The sequence below is a fragment of the Maylandia zebra genome, linkage group LG10 (assembly GCF_041146795.1).
Source record: "Maylandia zebra isolate NMK-2024a linkage group LG10, Mzebra_GT3a, whole genome shotgun sequence".
NCBI classification, from domain to species: Eukaryota; Metazoa; Chordata; class Actinopteri; order Cichliformes; family Cichlidae; genus Maylandia; species Maylandia zebra.
Genome location: NC_135176.1, coordinates 31,213,122 through 31,233,727, shown reverse-complemented (window position 1 = coordinate 31,233,727; position 20,606 = coordinate 31,213,122). Strand labels below are relative to the sequence as shown.

Genomic DNA, 20,606 nt, shown 5'->3' with positions numbered 1-20,606 from the left:
GATCCTCCATCCTTGTATGGTCTGGAAGGTTTTGCCTCTTAGTTCAATTCTGTTCATTCCTGATAATGGCAGCCTCAGAGGGGCTTCTCTAAAGTCAACTGTTTCATCTCAAAGAGTATGCACCGACTGATCTGTGATCTGCAGGTTCATCAACTATCAGATTTTTCTCACCACCTTGCGCAGAACGATTGTGGGAAATTGACGTAAACAGTATTTGCCAGTATGAATAGCAAATTAATGCTCCTTTATGACAAGGAAGGCAATCGGTTTCATCATATTATGTTTAGTTGCTGTTAGGTTGTAGGATTAACGTGGTATAATCTTAGGATAATAACATTCACCGGGCTGCAGGTTCAGTGTTTGGGTCAGGCTAACATCCAGTTTCCCACAGGTAGAATTTACTTGGACAGCCCACCCACACAGGTTAAAGTCCATCCAATTATACTTGGAAAATTTATTCTGGAAGTATTTATTAATTTAGTCATCTTAGAAAATGAATTAATCTGTGACTGCTTGATTTTTATTCTGCCGACCTTCTAGATCCAGCCTTTAGTCGTATGGTTCTCTATCAGCTCCCTTGGTGTCCAGGCTTCTGTTGTCGTGGTAATGGATATGATTCACATAAAAATGGAGTCAAAGTGGAAAAAAAGAAAAATAAATCTGGATCTGTCTGCTGACAGTTTTTCAGGGTTTAGCCTGAATATGCCGTTAATACAGCTGTTCCTCTTCCACATGTCAGATAATGTTTATGAACCCAGATATATATTTTTAAAAAGCTCACTTGTTGTTAAATTATTGCCGATGTTTCAAAAACTGTTTCCTTCCATAAACCAAACCTTCTGGTACTTTGCCTGTGAACTCTGCACTTCCATATTCAGATATCCAACAGCCAGGTTTGAACCCACACATTTTTAGTTTAGGTTTCAGTTAAAATGCACAAAATACATTCATCTTCTAGATTTTAAAAATGACCCTGTTTATCACATGTGTGGATTTGTTGAGTTCTGTTTTTAAAGCCTAAAGTTGAGAAATCATCATGTTAGTTGTCTGTGAAGGTTCTCAGTCATCCAGGTCATCATAGTCTGAGGAGCTCGAAGAGAAAAGCATCTGGACTTCTTTAAGTTTCCTTGAAGGTGTTTCACCTCTCATCTAAGAACCTTATTCAGTTCTAAGAGCATTTGGAGGAGGGTCCCAGAATTTAAGCTCTGTGGGAGTGTCTCCAGGAGGGCCGTGGACCCCCTGTTGATCCTCTACCTAATCACATGAGCCAAGGTGTGAAAACATGTGTGGGTCACAATCAACCAAGGTTTCGGGTGAACCTGTTGTGAAAGCTAACCCCACCCTATCATGTGATTCACTGAGGTCAAATAGCCCAGGATGAGAGTGTTTGTTAAGGCGTCATCATGTTAGTTTTGAAAGTCGATGAGACCCTAACCAGGGAGTGGTCATGGATGGATGGATGGATGAGGGAGAGATAGATGGATGCATGTTTTACCATCTAAGTATATATCATGATGGTGAAATACATGCTGTGCAGCTGGAACAGTCAGGCTTGCCAGCCTCGCTGTGCCTCCTGGTATCACTGGAGCCAAAATGAGGCCTGCCTGCTCTGCATTCAGAGGTTTGCATTCCTTTGAATGTGAGTTATTCCAGATGCCAACATTTATCTGCTAGAAAAAAAAGAAGCAAAAAATATTTGAAATGAATGCCTGTGGAGCTCTGGCTGCAGTGAGTGTAAGGGTATTAGGGTGTTATCTACAGGGGGTGCAGAATTATTAGGCAAGTTGTATTATTGAGGAATAATGTTATTATTGAACAACAACCATGTTTTCAATGAACCCAAAAAACTCATTAATATCAAAGCTGAATGTTTGTGGAAGTAGTTTTTAGTTTGTTTTTAGTTTTAGCTATTTTAGGGGGATATCTGTGTGTGCAGGTGACTATTACTGTGCATAATTATTAGGCAACTTAACAAAAAACAAATATATACCCATTTCAATTATTTATTTTTACCAGTGAAACCAATATAACATCTCCACATTCACAAATATACATTTCTGACATTCAAAAACAAAACAAAAACAAATCAGCGACCAATATAGCCACCTTTCTTTGCAAGGACACTCAAAAGCCTGCCATCCATGGATTCTGTCAGTGTTTTGATCTGTTCACCATCAACATTGCGTGCAGCAGCAACCACAGCCTCCCAGACACTGTTCAGAGAGGTGTACTGTTTTCCCTCCTTGTAAATCTCACATTTGATGATGGACCACAGGTTCTCAATGGGGTTCAGATCAGGTGAACAAGGAGGCCATGTCATTAGTTTTTCTTCTTTTATAACCTTTCTTGCCAGCCACGCTGTGGAGTACTTGGACGCGTGTGATGGAGCATTGTCCTGCATGAAAATCATGTTTTTCTTGAAGGATGCAGACTTCTTCCTGTACCACTGCTTGAAGAAGGTGTCTTCCAGAAACTGGCAGTAGGACTGGGAGTTGAGCTTGACTCCATCCTCAACCCGAAAAGGCCCCACAAGCTCATCTTTGATGATACCAGCCCAAACCAGTACTCCACCTCCACCTTGCTGGCGTCTGAGTGGGACTGGAGCTCTCTGCCCTTTACCAATCCAGCCACGGGCCCATCCATCTGGCCCATCAAGACTCACTCTCATTTCATCAGTCCATAAAACCTTAGAAAAACCAGTCTTGAGCTATTTCTTGGCCCAGTCTTGACGTTTCAGCTTGTGTGTCTTGTTCAGTGGTGGTCGTCTTTCAGCCTTTCTTACCTTGGCCATGTCTCTGAGTATTGCACACCTTGTGCTTTTGGGCACTCCAGTGATGTTGCAGCTCTGAAATATGGCCAAACTGGTGGCAAGTGGCATCTTGGCAGCTGCACGCTTGACTTTTCTCAGTTCATGGGCAGTTATTTTGCGCCTTGGTTTTTCCACACGCTTCTTGCGACCCTGTTGACTATTTTGAATGAAACGCTTGATTGTTCGATGATCACGCTTCAGAAGCTTTGCAATTTTGAGACTGCTGCATCCCTCTGCAAGATATCTCACTATTTTTGACTTTTCTGAGCCTGTCAAGTCCTTCTTTTGACCCATTTTGCCAAAGGAAAGGACGTTGCCTAATAATTACGCACACCTGATATAGGGTGTTGATGTCATTAGACCACACCCCTTCTCATTACAGAGATGCACATCACCTAATATGCTTAATTGGTAGTAGGCTTTCGAGCCTATACAGCTTGGAGTAAGACAACATGCATGAAGAGGATGATGTGGACAAAATACTCATTTGCCTAATAATTCTGCACTCCCTGTAGGTTTAAAATACATCCAGTGGGGAACCCAGGGCAGATGCAGCTGAATAGGAGGGGGGTGGAGGAGTCTGTGCAAAGAGAAACTCCGGGGCAGATAAATGTTTAAAACGCTGACTGAATGTTATTTGTTGACATTTACCCACAGTGGGGCCCAGATGTTTCAAGCATGGCAGGGCTGCCATTCAACATATTTTCAACCAGTGCCAAGGAAGAGGGGAAAAGTGATTAAATACTGTCTTCAGCAAAGGCCACAGGCCACTGTTCCAGAGACTTGGAGCTACTGCACATGAAACCCAAATCAGCCAATTGTTCCTGCCAGCAGCGCCTCTCGCGTGGAGAAAGAATATAACGAACAAAAGCAAACTGACACCAAGTCAAATCAAGTGAACACAGCAATTGATACATCTTTTGTGCAGAATCTTTGTTTAGCTAAAAAAAATAAGTGGTTAGGAATGAATGCAATTATTAATGCGAATATACAGAACCTCTAAAAAACCTGGGTCAAGATTTCTGATATTGGAAATGATCTGATTTCTTTTCAGTCCAGCGTTGACCACTCATCTTTGGGCTTTGGCTGCTTCCAGAGAAACACATGAGAGATAACATCTTTGCTGAAATGCTATCACGAAGACATCATCTATTATTAGGACATTACTTGATTGGGGCGGCCGCAGCTCAGGAGGTGGAGCAGGTCATCTACTAATCAGAAAGTCTGTGTTTCGATCCCCGGCTGCTTCAGTCTGCATGCCAAATATCCTTGTGCAAAATACTCACCTGAAATTGCTCTCCAATGCATCCATCGCAGTGTTAGCTAGAAAGTTAGATAGGAACCGGTATGAACAGGTAAATAAGGCATGCTGTATAAAGTGATCAGGCAGAGGAGGAAAGGGCTGTATAAGGACCAGTTTATTTACCATTTATTTTGAGTGGTTTTTAGATTAAATGATTAGTCAGTCATTAGCTGAGGGGGTCCTATAACCAGTCTTCTCTGCCTGCTAAAGCGTGGCGCGCTCTCCCTCTTTCCCCTTCTCATTTTTGACACCTTCCATTTAGTATTGGGCAGACGTGTCCACAGAGATTTAAGACCTCCTTAAATCTGATGTTTTGTTATAGTCTAATTTTACAAGAATGAGTGTAAATATTTCATGCAACAGTTCTGTAATTGGCTTTATCATGTTGGTGTTTTTCTCAACACATATTTTATCTCCTGAATGACGAAATAGGATTTTAATAAGTCACAAGTTCCATTTTGAAATTTGATCTGTAGATTTCGTCTCCTAATGGATCATTAAAAGTAAACTAGAAGGCGGAAAAGGAGAGAAAAACTCACTATCAATCAAAACTAAATCCTGTGGGGCAGAAAAAGTGGAACAGACTACAAAAAAAAAAAAAAAAAGCAGCGATGGAGTCGCTAAAGACAAAACCAGAGAAAGAGCTGCAAAGATTTAGAGTACGAAAGCATGAAAGGAAGAGTAGGTAAGAGTGAAGACGACCAGATGAGACAGCAGAAGAGTGACGGATGAAAAGTAAGAGGAGGAAAGAAGGGAAAAAGGCACAAACAGAGAAAACAGAACAGAGATCCTAACCCTGCTGCAAGGCCTTCTGGGTAAAAAGCATCAATAATCTCTCTCTCTCTCTTTCCTCCTTTTTTTCTTCCTCTTCTCCATCCTTCATTTCCATCCTTCAGGATGTTTTTTCAGACTTTGAACTCAGAGAATTTTATCATTCTTCACCCCAAGGGACTTATTCCGGTTTAAAATCATTGATACTGATTACTCCAGGCCCTGTCATATTGATTTTTGAGATTTATTGTTGGCCGACTCCCTAACAGAGGTCCCTGGCCCCTGTGTCCCCGGGTTGGCAGTCATTTGTTAAACACTCACCCCTCCTGACAAGGGACACACTGAGCTAAAGTGCACACACAAGCATGCAGATAAAAGCGCTACTGCTGCTGTCACACTTTGAGTTGACAGCAGCAGACTCCCATGTTGAAACACTCTACAGCAAAAAGAAGCACATTTACAACCTGATTTAAAAAAACTATTCTCTTCATCTGCTTTCCCTTTTAGATATGAGTCACAGACAATCAAGGCTGGGTGGTGACCCCGACTGACCACCCCAGTTGGGGTAAACACATTTCTCCCAAGCTGTGATTGCCACGGGGATCGCTGAACGGTCAGGCCTGTGTGACTGAGGCCTTCACAGCAACTGCCTGCAATCACTCACCAACTAGCTGAGAAACTTATTGTGCTGTAGCTTGTGACCAGAGATCGGAAATGGTTTGCCATTCAGTCTAAAGGCCTGTGGGACTGGCACTTTATCAGTACAAATGCGTATGTTTTTTTCAAAGCTCACACTTTAAATTTCATAACAGAGCAAAGCTAATTAAAAATTGAGAACATGTGGCAGGTGCCAAGTGGGTGCTAAGAATTCTTGATGCAAATTAAAGTCGCCGATCCTCTTACTTGTAGTGTCGGTGTTTTTAGGAGCATTCTGAATGAAATTTTCTGGCGAAATTCACATGAAGCTGTGTCAAACAGAGCACACAAGTCTGTGTTCACTTTTTGTGATGTTTCAGCATTAGCCTGTCATTTACTAGTAAGTGCTAAACTTGGAGTCTATCAGCACCCCTAATATCTGATCTAAATATGACCACTTCTGTTTAAAAACAGAACAACACAAGGTGTTAACAGCTGTAAAGAAAAGCCGAGGCTTCATAACGCATATCCACAATCTGCTGGGCCATGACAAAGTTTCTACAGCCATCTTTTATATACAGTCTATGGGCCAGAATGGAAGATAGGACGCATTGCCAGCCGTGAAGAGAGATGCCATTAGTTTGAATAGGAGGGAAACACTGCAAACACAATGGACTCTCTCTAGAGGAATGCGTTTAGTTATAAGTATCCAAAGTGACTGTTGTGTAACTAAGGGAAAAAATGCTTCAGAAAGAAGTTTAAACTTCCTCACCTCTGCACACCGGCTAAAACTCACCGTGTGAAGAGGCCATGGATGCCAGTTTTGGAATGCTACAAAACTTTGAGTCACAGCTTCCCTACATTTTGCATCGGAAGGGTCATTGTCATCTGCTAACAAGCTTTTTGAGAAAGCTCACATACAGACGGAACACCTCTCCTGTGTGATCATCCACTCCAGCACAAAATACCACAGTTTTCATTATTTGGTGCCCTAAAAGCAAAAGAAATGCATACAAGCAATCACGAGTGCCGTTGTCATCTAAACGTGACCAAAAAATGTCTGCAGCACAAACTGTCAAATTATTTGTTACATGTTACTTGCTACAACATGTGGCCACGCCCCATTTCTTCATTGGCAGCTGCTCAGTTACAAAACACACATGTAAATTTAAAACCTGCATCGTGCACACACACACACACACACACACACACACACACACACACACACACACACACACACACACACACACTCTCATAATACACCAAGCAGCAGCTACTTGAACTTGGTTTTCATCTCCAGTTATTATCCAGCTTTGACTCTCCCCACTATTTGACCTTTACGCACAGATCAGGAAAAGCAGCTCAGTGTTCTTCTCTCATTAATTCTTCTCGCTGCTGAACAAGAGCTGAACAAGGAGAAAGAAAACAGCAAGTTCAGAGGAAAGTGGGGGAATAAATCGACTGTAAGTTGCCAAGATGATTTAAGAAAATGACACAAATTAGTGAACAATCAAGAAAGTAAAAGAAAATACCACCACACCAACGGGGTTCGGTGAGATTTAGGAGATAATCCAAGATGACAAACAGACTAAAGTGATTAGAACAACAACATCTGAATAAACCTCTTATAGACGTTTCATTACCTTTGCCTCATAGACCTTCAGCTAAAGGTTCCACCAGGCCTGGGCCTCTCCGTTTATGTGACAGCATGCAAGCAGATTACCTTTTCCACTCTGAAGTGTTCATGAAGCAGTTATGAATAATAATTGTAGACTCAGGAAATCCACAAGATCTGAAAGAATAGCAGCCCAACAGTCCTAAACTCGCAGCAGTGCTGAGAGTGCCCTCCGGACCACAGGGACCTTCACTTTATGAGATTTTCTTGACAAAATTAAGATAATAGTTCCAGTTTTTTCTTATATCAACCTTGTACTTGTGGACACATGACGTAGAATGAACAATCCTGCCCTGTCGCACAATAGTGCAGGATAAACGCCTGAATCGTTATCGGGATCTGAGCTCCCACCTTTGGTAAAAAAAAAAAAATATCCAGACAAATCTGACTTTTTGAGTGATATTGCTAAAGAATGAAAACGTAGCAAAAAAATAAATAAAAGAGCAGATTAGCATCGTTTTATGTGCTGTGATGAACATAATGTCCGGGTGACAAAACCAAGCAGAGTATTGACTGTAGTATATGTAATGTACTGACTCCTGCCAAGGGGTCAAATACTGACGTTCTGCAATCAACCTGACACACTGTAATACTATCCCGAATGCATTTTACTATTACTGAATTATCCATCGTTTACCCAGGTAACAGTCTGGATTCAAGAGAGAACCGTCCAAAAGGGCAGAGAAAGTACAAATATGACACATAACAAGCAAATAAACAAATACAACTGATAACAACCTATATGAATCCTGTGTAGGCAAGAAGGTTGCAGCTTGGGTTAAAATAGACGTCATGGCAACTGTAGATTGTTGAAAAATGTCAGCTTACACTAAAAGCATGGCATGTGACACCAAAGGGTCCTGAACAAGCATCTAAATGTGTGGAGGTGGGTGTGACAGACAAGTGTATGCACTGCCATAAACGTGCACAGACACCACTGTGCAGGTTTATCCTACATACATGTACTTTGTGCATGTAGGATGTTGGTGAACAGCAGAACAGCAGGATCGGAGGATTTGATGCCCCGGGAAAGAGAACTTTTCATCAGGTCCATTCAGTATGGGAACATACAGTTTTCTCAGCCAGCATGCCACTAGCGTCACAGAAGCACCAGTTCCACAGTGGTCTGCAGGACTGATGACGCACTTATATCCTCTGAATAATGATTTTCTTACCAGAAACCCTTTAAAACAGGAGGTATTTTAGTATTCACCCTACAAAATGCTGCACTGAAAGGATAATTAGATTGCAGTAAAGCTTTTCATTAACCCAACTGAAGGACTGCAATTAAGTGAAAAGTAACCTTGATTTATATTTAATGTAACTTAATATTTATTTGTGGTTGCTGCATTAGAAAGCAAAGTGTAATGGAAATGAATTTGAACTTTTCCTTTAGATGTGTGCTGCTGCGCTGGTGCTCAGGCTTTGGAAACGTGACTGCGACATGCCTGAAGCTCAGACACCGTCCTGCAGCAGCATGTAACGCAGCTTCAGTTTAATGTACGCATTTCTCATATTCTCACTATACACAGTTCAAATTAATGTTAGTATTCTTCCCCTGCATATGTTAGAGATGGCCTCGTGATACCTGAGCGGAGAGCTAAACAGGCTGCAACAGATGCGACGGCTTTGCTCACAGTTGTCATCACGATGCGAATGTTGTGCGCGAGGTCGTAGGAGCGGGATGAGGCCCTCCTGGGAGCAACATGACCTAAACCGCCCAGCGCGGCACCACAACCTGCATGACTAATGAAAAACAAGAATAACAAGGCAATCTGCTGAGCCCCCAACAAGGCACAAGGGCGGTGCTGGAGGTACGTGCTCACACCACATACAGCGACACACAGCAGCACATCTTTCACGCTTCGGTACGCTCAACATTCGAATCAGTTCTAATGAGAATTATTCTGCTTAACGTTTATTTTTTGTGACGTATTTTGATTTTCTGATTGATCTGACGCTCTTTGGGCTGAATGATTTTCTGCCATGTTTGACATTTATGTCTTGTGTTGATGAGGCACTGCTGTTTACACCTGTTTGACTTCAGCTTAACCAGCTCTGTGCACATTTGGGGAGATGTTGTGGTTACAATCTCCGTATGTTCCCTAAACATGTCACATGTAGGCGGTTGATATTTCTGCATTGGGTTTTAACATACTGTCATTGTCATTTTGCTGGTTGTTTGGAAATGTTTAACATACCACCCAAACCACATACAGTGGGGCAAAAAGTATTTAGTCAGCCACCGATTGTGCAAGTTCCCCCACCTAAAATGATGACAGAGGTCAGTAATTTGCACCAGAGGTACACTTCAACTGTGAGAGACAGAATGTGAAAAAAAAATCCATGAATCCACATGGTAGGATTTGTAAAGAATTTATTCGTAAATCAGGGTGGAAAATAAGTATTTGGTCAATAACAAAAATACAACTCAATACTTTGTAACATAACCTTTGTTGGCAATAACAGAGGTCAAACGTTTACTATAGGTCTTTACCAGGTTTGCACACACAGTAGCTGGTATTTTGGCCCATTCCTCCATGCAGATCTTCTCGAGAGCAGTGATGTTTTGGGGCTGTCGCCGAGCAACACGGACTTTCAACTCCCGCCACAGATTTTCTATGGGGTTGAGGTCTGGAGACTGGCTAGGCCACTCCAGGACTTTCAAATGCTTCTTACGGAGCCACTCCTTTGTTGCCCGGGCGGTGTGTTTTGGATCATTGTCATGTTGGAAGACCCAGCCTCGTTTCATCTTCAAAGTTCTCACTGATGGAAGGAGGTTTTGGCTCAAAATCTCACGATACATGGCCCCATTCATTCTGTCCTTAACACGGATCAGTCGTCCTGTCCCCTTGGCAGAAAAACAGCCCCATAGCATGATGTTTCCACCCCCATGCTTCACAGTAGGTATGGTGTTCTTGGGATGCAACTCAGTATTCTTCTTCCTCCAAACATGACGAGTTGAGTTTATACCAAAAAGTTCTACTTTGGTTTCATCTGACCACATGACATTCTCCCAATCCTCTGCTGTATCATCCATGTGCTCTCTGGCAAACTTCAGACGGGCCTGGACATGCACTGGCTTCAGCAGCGGAACACGTCTGGCACTGCGGGATTTGATTCCCTGCCGTTGTAGTGTGTTACTGATGGTGACCTTTGTTACTTTGGTCCCAGCTCTCTGCAGGTCATTCACCAGCTCCCCCCGTGTGGTTCTGGGATCTTTGCTCACCGTTCTCATGATCATTTTGACCCCACGGGATGAGATCTTGCGTGGAGCCCCAGATCGAGGGAGATTATCAGTGGTCTTGTATGTCTTCCATTTTCTGATGATTGCTCCCACAGTTGATTTTTTCACACCAAGCTGCTTGCCTATTGTAGATTCACTCTTCCCAGTCTGGTGCAGGTCTACAATACTTTTCCTGGTGTCCTTCGAAAGCTCTTTGGTCTTGGCCATGGCGGAGTTTGGAGTCTGACTGTTTGAGGCTGTGGACAGGTGTCTTTTATACAGATGATGAGTTCAAACAGGTGCCATTCATACAGGTAACGAGTGGGGGACAGAAAAGCTTCTTACAGAAGACGTTACAGGTCTGTGAGAGCCAGAGATTTTCCTTGTTTGAGGTGACCAAATACTTATTTTCCACCCTAATTTACGAATAAATTCTTTACAAATCCTACCATGTGAATTCATGGATTTCTTTTTCACATTCTGTCTCTCACAGTTGAAGTGTACCTCTGGTGCAAATTACTGACCTCTGTCATCATTTTAAGTGGGGGAACTTGCACAATCGGTGGCTGACTAAATACTTTTTTGCCCCACTGTATGCCACACAGTGCTGTGCAAAAGTCTTGAGCCTCCTGTCATTTCCAAGTATTTTGCTTTCAAGGAGCCAGACTGTTCTATAATTTCTTAAAGTGGCCTCAAGGAAGTTCTCCGGGCTTTCTGAAGGTCTTTCGAAGTTTTTCTTTGGACATCTACACAACAGACAACAAGTGAAGGACAAAAGAAAAAGGGGTGAGCCTAAAACGATTTACAGCAGATGAATCGTATCTGAAAGTCGTGTACTTAAATCATACAGAAAAAAAATCCAGCAAAGACCTGACACATGACCTCAGAGAGCCGTCTGGCTCTTAAGTTAATCCACTGACTGTTCACTAACTGTCAAGACGTCATTCTTAAGGAAGGGAAATGGGCAGAAAAGGCTGAGGTGTGTCAAAAATCCGAGGGATCAGATCTGAGGATCTAAAGGTTTTTGTTCAAATTATCATCAATATGTACAAAGGAGGTCAGTCAGTGTCTACAGCCTGTAAAACACAGTGGAGGCTATGTCATAGTTTGGATCTGCACTTGCTGTTTGTTGGTTTTGTGTTGGAGATCTTGTAAAAATTATGGAATTATAAACACAGGAAAGTACCTTCAATACAATATCATCTAGAAAGACAGCAGACATATGAAGAAGAGCTCTGAGAGCCCTTCAGGAAACCTCGAGAATCATTCTTGAAGATTACTTAAAGGAATGACATGAAGCTGCCTCAGAGTTCAGGCTGTGTTGAAGATTAAAGTTGGTCATACTAAATATTGAATTTTGAGCTCTTAAAAATAGTACAAACTCTGTTTTTGCCTTACATACTGCATTTTCATGTGCACCTTTCAACAAATCACTTCACCCTTTCCAATCAAAAATGTGTTGTGGCTCACGACTTTTCATCAGGACTGTACTTTCCTGTGTCCAGAGGATACACCAAACACCTCGTTTCCTTCAGAACAGCCGTATTTACCAATAATCTCGTAACTCCTCTCTACCACCCAGAGACCGCCTCAACTCCTCCCTGAAATCAATATTCTTCTGAATTTGTATGCATACTTATATATGCCTGTATCCGCCTTCACTCTCTTCCTCCCCTTGATTTCCAAGGTCATTCTACAGACTACCATCCATTCCCTCCTGACGCCACCTTGGAGTCTCCTAAATCTTTCAGATTGAACTTTCTGCATAAGATGTAATCCACCTGAGTGCACCTTCCACCAGTCTTACATCACCTTATGTTCCTCCCTGTTCCTGAAATGTGTATTCACCACAGCCAGTCCATCTCCAGTGCTCGTGGCCTTGCTTGCCTTCCACCTTGTCTCCTGCACATACAATATGCTCACCTTCCTTCTCTGTATGATACTCTCCATTTACTCTCCCTGCATTTAGCATCCCTACTCTCACTCATTCGAACCCGACCTCGACCGGTCTGGTATGGAAATCTTATTCTCGATGGTCTGCACATTTACATTACTAAAGATTTTTGTCCAGATACCCTTGCTGACATCCCATATGGAAAAGATATATATAAATCTTATAAAGTTTGTATCTGTCTTGTGTGAAACTTGTATGAAAAGCATATAAGAGTGAAAACAGATATAAGATCAGGTCAGATGTCTATTCATATTAATGTACAGAATTCACCTGCTTGCTGCTACTACTGCTACTACTGCACATTCACCCAGTGTGTGTGTATATATATATATATATATATATATATATATATATATATATATATATAAAAAATGTTCCTCCTCTACACCCCCCCCAATTTTTGCACATGTCGAGGAGCGTGTCAGGCTACATTTCACTGTGTGTTATACTTGTATAACTATGCATGTGACAAATAAAGAACCTTGAACCTTGAGATCCCTTGAAAAATTATGTAATGAAACTTGTATGTTTTGGATACAAAACAATGTATGAAAGTAATGAGAAAGTGGCCACTTTCATGAGTAAATCATGTAAGCCTTATATGATTTACTCATGAAAGTGGCCACTTTCATGAGTAAATCATATAAGGCTTACATGATTTACTCATGAAAGTGGCCACTTTCATGAGTAATCACATATAAGTTTTTACTATTTCTTTTCCATATGGGATGTGATGCTGGACATAACCTTCCCCATTCATGTCAGTGTGGGACCAGCACTGGGAATGCACTGGCTTTTGTGGCTCATGTCTGGGTTCAGACACTGTTGATGAACAATAAAGTTGGTCATACCCAAATACTGACATCCAAGCTCCTCAGAACTGTACAAACTCGCTTTTTGCCTCATACTGTACTTACATACTGTACTTCCACCTATGTCTGCATGTGTTTCACTAAATTGTCTCACCTGTTTCCCCATTTTTCTTGTCTTGAGTTTGACAAATAAATTAAATAGTTGCATGTAAATTAAAAAGAAAGGAAGAGAAGCACGGTTCATATTCAGATTAAATAAAGTTTGTAATTTGCAGTGCAAAATCCAATCAAAAATTCAGCTCTGTAAGTGTTTGTGTATCGTTTTATATTCAATTACCTTTAATTCCGACTCAAATTACCTGTAACATAACTTGAAAATAAATCCATGTTCCCAGAATGCATTTTCAATGACAGACCCACTGATGGCTCTGTAGGGTTGAAGAGGTTAATTAGCTCAATTATCAGCATCATTCACACAGTTATTGTTTAGTAAACATCACCTTATGCACCTACAGGCCAAAACAAATAGCAAGCTAAAAGATGGGACTAGAATGACAGCCAGAGAGGGGACTTTGAGTGTAATTTCAAACAATGACTTTTGATTATAAATGGATTATAATGACATCTTCTGGTTGAATTAAAGTGTTTTGTTAGCTGTCAACTATGCGAAGGGAAAGCAAGAGTCCCAGTGAAGCAGAAACACTGCAGCAGAACAGAAAGAGACCAAGAAAAATAAGACAAACGGGTAAAAAAACAAGTCTTTGTTCCCTCTTCACTGCACCATTACTCTGAGATAAGAATCACTACTCACAATCACATGACATCCCTTTGAGAAGACAACAATGGCACAGAAACGTGCATTTCACTTTTTAAGTCCTGATGAAAATTGATTTTCTTTCAAGTCTTTAAACTGATTATCCGTTTTATCAGTTGCACTGAGATGCAGATGTCAAAACTTTTCATTCGGGGCCTGTCTTGTATTTTTAGATCAGAATCTCAGTAAGTACTAAAAGCGGACTCTTCCTTTAGGGCATAATAATTCAAGTTGTCATGAGCAATAAGTGACTCATTCTTTCTTTTCTGAAGTAAAAAGAGAGCAGTGAGAGGGGGTGGAGTGTGACCAGTGTACACATTTTACATCGGATATTTATGAACAGTACGGCTGTTTTTACAAAGGACATTTACTTCACTAAATTCCCATTCAGACCAGAAATCTTTGGGGTTTTTCTTTTATGCTGATCCCAGGGTTCCAGGGAAAGTCTATAAAACATCTATAAAAAGTCCATTTTTCATCTGTTTTTTTTCCTTTTTGGGGGGTTAAGAGCCTGTAAATGAACCATTTTGGCCAAATCTCAGTAGAATCATTGATCTTATTTCAAGCAGCAGCAGCAGCAGGTGGAAAAGATTGAGTAAATGCAGGCTAAACTACCTGCCCAGAACCATTCAGGCGATGACGAAGCTAGCACTTAGCTGCTGAACACAACTGTCGCACTTTGCTGAGATATCTCCCTTAAAGAAGTAAAAATAAAACCAAAAGTCTTTTGTATTTTGGACTGAAATATATCAAAGAGACAAAAGTGCACATCTAAGTAATTGCTGATGTTACTACTCGCCGCCTGGGTTTTTAATCGTGTGACAGTTCATTATCAGTAATTACAGATTTCTTGCTTTGACGCAGTGAAGCAAAGTCAAACTTTTTGCTCAGTGGAGACGGTTTTCTATTGAAATAAACCCCTAAACATTGTTCGGGTGCTTTTAAAAGTGACTCAAATGAAAACCTGTTTAGAAACAAGTCCAACATTCAGTTCATCTCATTTAACTCAAGTTCGTCTAAACTAGACTGTAAATTCATGAATACATTTAATGTAATGTAATTAACCCCCCCCCCACCCCCACCCCCCTCTCCAGACGGTCTTTGTGCACAGCACTGACTGTAATGTCTTCTTCCCAATTTCAAAGTTAATCTGAGCACTTAAAATGCCAAGTTGTCACGCTGTGCTCGGCCGACAGGCAGATTTGTCATCGTGGCGTGTGGCCGTGCAGCCTCTGACGCCCTGATGGATTGTGGGACAGAAGGTCATGGTGGTGGTCTGGGAATTCCCCCCATCCACCACCACCAGCAGCCCTGCAACATCCCTGTCATATTCTGAAGTATCACATTACTCTTCACCTTAATTTCACCCTCTTCTTTCCTCGCCTAAAAAATATTTTGTCTTCTGAAACCTGATTTGTTTTTATTGTCTCACTGCTCTCTACTCAGCACTTCCTGGTTGAACCAAACTGGAGGTGTAGGTCCAGCAACTGTGGTTCATCTGAGCAGTATAACTGCAGAGATGCAGGAGACAGACAGACAGACAGACAGACACGTATGAAGAAGAGCATATCGATTACATGCATGAAGAGAAAGTAGCATGCTGACATACAGCAATGAATGAATGAGATTCAGATAATGGACAGCTATCAGCTGAATGCGTAAAATGGAATAAAGTCTCTGAAGCTCTGTCCTTGGTCAGACGTTACATTCATGCACTGTCTACAAGCAGCAATGATGTCCTTGTGACCCAACACAGAGCCGAAACACCCACAGAAATCAGATATCGTATTCCTGAAGGCTCCAGTCAGACTAACCTTTGCCTCGGGAACCCCCTGAATTGTCCGACCTCACCAAATAGATGGGTTAACCCTAAAATAAGTCCACTACAATGTAGAAGGCATGGTTCGCAGGTTTATCAGAATGAAGATGGTGCTTTAATTATGTATAATTATTTATATTAACAGCAAATTAAATTATTTTTAAGTATGAAATCAAAAATTAGGATAAGCTCCACAAATATTTGAGGAATCTAATATTAAAAATGTCAAAGCCAAGGCTAATGAAATATCCTTGAGAAGCTTTCACACATTTAATCTGCTCAGTCAACCGACATCTGACTTGATGCCCTTCGAAAGGTCGAAAGCAAACAGGGTTACAGTCCGAATAATTCAAACTTCAAGAGCAGCGCTGAGGCGGAAAATCCAGTCTAACCCTCAAGGTACAGCTGCAAGGTTTGCTGTCATCACTGTTGGTAGGGAAACAAAATGCTCCAAAATGATTCTGTCACTGATCATGTGTAACAGTGTCATGCTCGCTCAGACAGAACCGCGGAGCTGTAACGTAAACTGGCTGAAACTGGCGCACGCACCAAGAAGACGAGTGCTTTTAATCCATTTCGATGATGATGAAGGTCAGCTGGAAACGCTGGTTAAATTGAGTGTAACTAGCACTTCACCATCTCTCTTCCTCCATCATATTTCCTTAAGCTGTCACAGCTTCACTGTCAATTTTGTTTTGCTTTTATTTTTGCTGTGACGGAAACAATTCGCTGACTCTTGTTTATTAGATTCCTGCATTCCAGCCACGACTGGATTATCTTTGTTTTTCTGTATGCACAGTTAAAAAACATCTGTAAACATACAGGACAATGAAAGAATTTTACACAAATTCTTTTTTCCAACATTTTTTTCCACACATGGATTTTTTTCAATTTACCACTTAAGGAACCCACTGTTAACTATATATAGGAACTTGTCCAGTTTCTTTCAATGCATATATTTGCAAATTAGGGGTTAAATTTGGTACACACATGTAACTGTGGTATAATTCTGTTATGTATAATTTTTAAAAGCATGGATGCATCATAATACTAGATTTGGTGCTTCCCCGTGTTCTGGCCACTCTCCTTTTAGATCAATGATTTTCAAACGTACATTTTTGAGCTCACTAAAGAGCACAACGAGGCACACCTGTAATCTGAGGGGGGGAAAGGCTTCCGGCATCCTTCCAGTTCCTCTTTCGACTGAACTGTCAGATGAATCTGCCCTTGCATGAAACTCCACTCCATTTTTCACAGTCACAGGTGCACTCTTGATTTATGTCTCTTTTCCCTCCATCTTCTTTCTGTAAAGCAATTTGACACAATCATACGACCTCGAGGGCCGATCGTGACTGACACTTTCTAGACTTTTCCTTTTCTGTTGTACTTTAGTCTGGTTCAGGGAACCACGCAACTTTTTTTGGGTTTAGTAAAAACTCTGTTTATTGGCAAGATTGTCCACACTTTGTTTTTCCCCATGTTTAGTCATGACACCAGCAGAGCACATTTGCCTGCAGCCTCATAGCATCTATTTCAGACACTGAGTGACTTCTACCGAATCCATCTGACCTCCCTTCACGTTGAAAAGCGGCACGAAAAGCATGTTAAAATGTGACACACACGGGTCCTCGGGACATATCTGTATGCGACCAATTTAGGAGTGAGAACTGGGAGGGAATACAGATGTGCAGCTTCCTCATTTGGTGTGAGAGCTCTAACACTTATTATCGGGTTCACTGGGAGGAACACCTGAAGAAGATTTATACCAGGAGGATGCAACATATAATCAGATACATTACCTACCTGCGTAATTACTTTTTCACACACTGCTACCATCTGGGCAGTGTTACTGCAGCATGAAGAAGCAACTATTCAACTCAGTGGCCAAGCCGGCTTCCCAGAAATTACATTTACATGCTACTCAACCGCTCTGCTAAACATGGGGCAGAGCACGCAAGCTAGTTTAGGCAGGCAGCTCGTGCTGCACCGCGTGAGACACATTTATGTTTACATACATCCTCCTTCTCCTGAACACAGTCTCACAGTCTGGAAACATATTTATGTAAATGACCTCATTAATATTTTGTAAATTGGTTCATGATTGGCTATTGATGCAGCTTGGACCTAGCTGATGCTTTTACGTAGAAAGTTATAGAGCGACAAGGTGCCGTAAATCAAGTGGCGTAAACATCTCTACAGTAGAAGCGCAAGTTTTCAATGCACGGAGAGAAGGTGTGCTCAATGGTTAAGGAACGGGAAAAAAACGGCTAATAAGGTGCAAATCTGAGTTGCAAACAGTTCTTTAGCACCTGGATGATGAGGGAACAAGTTTGTATCAAAGTTTGTCCTGTAAATATGTACTTTGTGTGCTCACGCACCTCGTCATATTTAGGCAGCAATGCAACAATTTACAAGTTTCACTGTTATATGTTATGTAAGGTAAAGAAAATTAATTTGTGATTAATGAATAAGGCAAAAGGTTAAAGGTACCACACTGTTTGAGTTACTAATGGTCCTTTATTCTCTTTATGTTGTAGCTCTTACGGTGTGTTCACATACACGGCTGTTTAATTAAAGGATTGTGAGCCATCAGTTTGAGAGGCCATCTTTTCAACCAGGGATGCTACAATTTAAGCTGCCAAGTTTGCTGTCTTTGCATGTGACATATCAGTGTCGCTGCTGCAGTCTGGTGTTTCAACCCCTCCAACGCCCCACCATCCACCTGTAATGCTACATTTTAAGGGGATACAAAAGTCGAAGGCGGTTGTCAGCATTTTGACCGCAGACCCTAAACATCTAACCAGAGCCTTTATTATTATTCCAACAGCAAACACTGTGACTCGTTTCCTTCAAGTCAACCTGGACGTCAATATGTTGTTCAACGTTTGACACGTGCAGGAAATTTACATGATTAACAAATTCATTTTTTTTTATAAATATAAACATAGTTGTTATCAACATGATACATATGAATATGGATTATTTATAAACACACGCGATTTATTATGGGTTAGCCTGCTGATTTATTCACTACATCTGGTGTTTTTTGTTATTTTACACGTTCCTGTTTTTCTTTAATGGGTTTATTTATTTTAATTAATTAGCTATTTGTTTGTAACCAGCTTAAAACTGTCATTTATTAAAATGTGTTGAAATATTAAAAACATTGACATCCATGTTAAAATGTAAAATAATTATCGTTAAAGTATTTGGAAAAAATCCTCTTAAAATCCTTTTAATCTTATCTTAAAACGCATTTTTATTTACTGGCTTTTAATACAGCATGAGAGTTATTTGTTAATTCATATTTGGTGTTTGCTATCAATACTCTAAGTTATTTTATTATGTATGTTGTATTCTTGTACAGCACTTTGGTCAACGCTCCTGTTGTAATTAAATGTGCTATATAAATAATTAAACCATTAAAAGGAGTACAGTATGTTTAATAAGTTTAAAAGAGCATTTGCATTATATATGGTTTATTTTTACAAGTGTCCTGTTTTATTGTGGAGAGCTTGTGCCAGTGTGTATGTATGAACTGGACTATGTGCTCGGCAGTCTTTGTGAGAAGCCGGGGACATCTCTGATCCAAATCCACCGAGCAGCTGCTCACTTTTGTTTTAGCTCAAGAGTCGGCGCCATCTTGGAGACGCTGATCACTCTGCATCCCTTCAAACAAAGGTTTCTGTACAGAGAACATGCCCTCCACACTCTGGAAACATGGGACTACAGACGTCCACAACAACCACATTTTAGCCCGTACACGGAGGTCGTACGGACGACAACATTAGACGTTCAGTAGACGTTGAAAAAAAGACGTCGTCTGGCGTTACAAAACATTCTCTTTAGTGGCCCAAACTTGTACAAATATGACTTGTAAAGGACGTCACTCTGATGTCACTTTGCAAAGTGGGATAATGAACCAAGATGGTCTATAAACAGAACCCTATGTGAGATTGAGGAACTGCAAATAAATAGCTTGCTTCTTCAGGCATGACGCGCTACTTCTAGATATTTTCAGCTTCCTACTTGTGATTTTCCAGCCTACATAAGACTTGAAGCAGACAGGCATCAGGGCTAGATTACATGCCATGTGTAACTTAAGGAAACGGGCTTTTTTTTTTGTTTACGTTTAATTATCCGTGAAACTCATGGAGTAAACATGCAAACTGTGTTTAGCTGGGTTTTAACTCCAAACGCTTTTGTGGAGAGCCAAGGGTACCAAGCTCTGTTCCACTCTGCATAACCATAAAAAAGTTAGACAATTTAGCCTCTCCGAGCAGGTATTATAAGGCAGCAGAGCAAATAGGACTATAATGGGAATATATATAGGAATATAAATTAAATAGTCAGTGAGCATTTTGCAGACATCTCGAGTATTTTGTACCTTGGCAGATACTTCATATAATACGTCATGCACTTGACCTTCTGTTTCAAAGAGAAACACATTTTCTTATGCAAATTACAAGCAGGAGCATAATTTGAATGAGTCAAGGTTACATTAGCGGTTACAGACTGTGTAAAGATAACAGGGCGAAAAAAGCCAAACCAAAATACACTCACCCGACACTGTATTAGTTTCACCTGCTTCTTAATGCAAATATCTAATTAGCCAATCACACGGCAGCAACCCGATGCATTTAGGCATGTAGACAGGACTAAGGCGACCTGCTGAAGTTCAAACCGAGCATCAGAATGAGAGAGAAAGGTGATTTAAGTGACTTTGAAAGTAGCATAATTGTTGGGGCTAGACGGATCTTTTCCCATCTCCAGTCTTTAAAGAGAAG

At 41.0% G+C, this 20,606-nt stretch overlaps 1 protein-coding gene across 2 annotated transcripts in view; it reads right to left on the bottom strand.

Annotated features, from left to right (window-relative positions):
• Nucleotides 1–20,606, bottom strand: part of sgcd (sarcoglycan, delta (dystrophin-associated glycoprotein)) — a 431,163-nt gene that overhangs the window by 288,681 nt on the left and 121,876 nt on the right. The window lies entirely within an intron of this gene.